Raw genomic sequence first — 3,541 nt, 5'->3', positions numbered from 1 at the left:
CGCTAAGTTACAACGCCAACGAAAGAGTGTGATGAATGCTGGTGACAGACGGTCATTGAAGAGGATTGCGACGAAAAATAAGAGGCCGTCAGCTCCATAAATCAATGCAGAAATGAATGTCACACTAGCGAACCCTTTAGCACTAAATTAACACAGAGGGAGCTTCATAAGCAGGGAACTGAAGGGCGAGGTGGGATTCCAAAGCCATTCATCAGTGCCCGACACAGGAAAACCTATCCCTGAAAGCTTTAATGGAAGAAAGTCGTTTGCTTGGATGAGTCTTGTTTCAGACGGTTTCCAGCTTTGGGAAAGTTTACGTCACTAGAGTGACACACTGCGGTTATTCGCGATGACTTGTGCAGCCATATCGTGGTATTCCTTGGGCCCTACGGTTACTCTGGAAGGTAAGGATCATGTGACCATTTGGGCTGATCAGGTCCCCACTGGGTCAACGGCCTTGCCGCAGTGGTAACACCGGTTCCCGTCAGATCACCGAAGTTCAGCGCTGTCGGGCTGGGCTAGGACTTGGATGGGTGACCATCCGGTCTGCCGAGCGCTGTTGGCAAGGGGGTGCACTCAGCCCTTGTGAGGCAGAGAAGTAGCGGCTCCGGTCTCGGAAATTGACATACGGCCGGGAGAGCCGTGTGGTGACCACATGCCCTTCCATAGCCGCATTCAATGACGCCTAAGGGCTGAGGATGACACGGCGACCTGTCAGTACCGTTGGGCCTTCACGGCCTGTTCGGGAGGAGTTAATTTATCTCTTTTTTTCTTTTTTTTTTATCCCCACAGGTGGTGATGTGTTCGAAGATGAAAGTGCCCTGTTCACGGCTCACGTCGTTCAGGACTGGTTTTGTGAGCACGAGGACGAATTCTCGCATCTCTCCTCGCCATCACAGCCACCAGATCTCGGTACTATTTATCTGCCGTGGTCTACCGAAGGGTTTCGGATCGAGACATCTACTGATACAGAGATGGCGGAAGTAGAGTGTAGTGGAGCACGGCAGTCGGCGCGCTTCGCGCAAATGGTACATCATTAGCGGAAGAAAAAATTATTTCGTTGGATTTTACAGTCATATAGTATATTCTTCTGTGTGTCGGCTTCCAGACCGGCTGCGGTTGGCCTTGGAACTTGCTGACGCTATCTGAGCGAATCCCGGCGCACATAGCTCTCAGCATCCGCTCACGTAGTTACGATGTTGGGCGAGTGGCAGGCCTCGTGGGCCAACGGCTGCATCATACGACTGGCATGGGTGACCAGGACGGAGAATGTGTTTTACCAGACCACGCTTGTTGACGTTGAGCTTCTCACTTTTGCATCTACACAGATACTCCGCAAGCCACCATACAGTGCGCGGCGGAGGGTATCCTATACCGCTACTAGTCATTTCCTTTCCTGTTCCACTTGCAAATAGAGCAAGGGAAAAAGCACTATCTATATACCTCGTTACGAGCCGCAATTTCTCGTATCTTATCTTCGTGGTCCTTATGCGCTTTCGGCAGGACGACGGTTCAATCCTGCGTCGGGCCATCCTGATTTAGGTTTTCCGTGATTTCCCTAAATCGCTTCAGGCAAATGCCGGGATGGTTCCTTTGAAGGGGCATGGCCGACTTCCTTCCCTAATCCTATGAGACCGATGACCTCGCTGTCTGGTCTCCTCCCCCAAACAACAATGTATATTGGCGGCAGTAGGATCATTGGGCAGTCAGCTTCAAATGGCCGATGCTCTAATTTTCTTAAAGAATGTCGCCTTCACATCAGGAGTTCCCATCTGAGTTTCCGAAGCATCTTCGTAAGTCTTGTACTTCTCAAGTAATAGAACCCAGTACGTTGTCCTCGATGGTGAGTGTTCATCGGAGGTAAGGGTATCATCTGGAGAGCTTATAAAACACTAATACGACCTGTTCTTGAGTACTGCTCGAGCGTTTCGGATCCCTACAGGTCGGATTGAAGGAGGACATTGAAGCAATTCAAAGGCGGGTTGCTAGATTTGTTACTGGTAAGTTTGATTATCACGCGAGTGTTACGGAAATGCTACAGGAACTCGGGTGGGAGTCTCTGGAGGAAAGCAGACTTTCTTTTCGTGAATAGCTACTGAGGAAATTTAGAAAACCAGCATTTGAGGCTGACTGCAGTATCATTTTACTGCCGCCAACTTTCATTTCGCGGAAAGACCACAAAGATAAGATAAGAGAGATTAGGGCTAGTACAGAGGCATATAGGCAGTCATTTTTCCCTCGTTCTGTTTGGGAGTGGAACAGGGAGAGAAGGTGCTAGTTGTGGTACGAGGTACCCTCCGCCACGCACCGTATGGTGGATTGCGGAGTATGGATGTAGATGTAGATGTCTTGCTTGTTGTTCGAACCTAGCTGTAACAGATCGAACAGGCCACCTTTGAAATGCTTCGATATCCTACCTGATACGTTTCCCAAACGCTCGAGCAGTATCCAAGAATAGGTCGCACAAGCGTCCTATATGCGGTCTTCTTTACAGATGAATCACACTTTCCTAAAATTCTCCCAATAAACCGAAGTTGAACAGTCGCCTTCCGTACTACAGTTCTTACACGCTCGTTCCATTTCATACCGTTTTGCAACGTTACACCCAGATATATGTGTGTCAAACATTACACTGCTAATGCTGTATCCGAACTTTACAGGTAAGTTCTTCCTACTCACATGCATTAACTTACATTTTTACACATTTAGAACTAGCTGTCATTCATCACATAGACTATAAAATTTGTCTAAGTAATTTTATATCTTCCTACACTCAACTTTGACACCTCGCCGTTTACCACAATACCATCAGCAAACACGAGCGACCGCTACGGTCGCAGGTTCGAGGAGGAGGAGGAGGAGATTAGTGTTTAACGTCCCGTCGACAACGAGGTCATTAGAGACGGAGCGCAAGCTCGGGCGAGGGAAGGATGGGGAAGGAAATCGGCCGTGCCCTTTCAAATGAACCATCTCGGCATTCGCCTGAAGCGATTTAGGGAAATCACGGAAAACCTAAATCAGGATAGCCGGAGACGGGATTGAACCGTCGTCCTCCCGAATGCGAGTCCAGTGTGCTTACCACTGCGCCACCCCGCTCGGTCGCAGGTTCGAATCCTGCCTCGGGCATGGATGTGTGTGATGTCCTTAGGTTAGTTAGGTTTAAGTAGTTCTAAGTTCTAGGCGACTGACCTCAGATGTTAAGTCCCATAGTGCTCAGAGCCATCAGCAAACGACATCAGATTGCTGCCCACCCTGTCCGCCAAATCATTTATGCATACGGAAAACAACAGCGGTCCTATCACACTTCGCTGGGGCACTTCTGACGATACCCATGTCTCTAATGGACACTCGCCGTCGAGGACCACATATTGAGTTCTATTATTTAAGAAGTCTTCGGGTCGCTCACGTATCTGTGAACTTATTCCATACGCTCATACCTTCGTTAACAGCCTGCAATGGGGTACCGCGTCAAATGGCTTCCAAACATCTATAAATGTGGAATCTGCCTGTTGCTGTTCATCCATAGTTCGCCGTGTATCAT

At 48.9% G+C, this 3,541-nt stretch overlaps 1 non-coding gene and 1 pseudogene across 1 annotated transcript; one reads left to right on the top strand and one right to left on the bottom strand.

The window, feature by feature from the left end:
- Positions 1-447: 447 nt before the first annotated feature.
- LOC124597465 lies at positions 448-565 on the top strand (annotated as a pseudogene).
- A 2,458-nt stretch (positions 566-3,023) lies between these two features.
- Trnaa-cgc lies at positions 3,024-3,096 on the bottom strand. The gene has a single exon. It is a non-coding gene; the product is annotated as a tRNA-Ala (tRNA).
- Between the last annotated feature and the right edge of the window lie 445 nt (positions 3,097-3,541).

The sequence above is a fragment of the Schistocerca americana genome, chromosome 2 (genome assembly GCF_021461395.2).
Source record: "Schistocerca americana isolate TAMUIC-IGC-003095 chromosome 2, iqSchAmer2.1, whole genome shotgun sequence".
Classification (NCBI taxonomy): Eukaryota; Metazoa; Arthropoda; class Insecta; order Orthoptera; family Acrididae; genus Schistocerca; species Schistocerca americana.
Note: the sequence above shows the minus strand (reverse complement) of the source record. Positions and strands in the feature narration are given on the sequence as shown.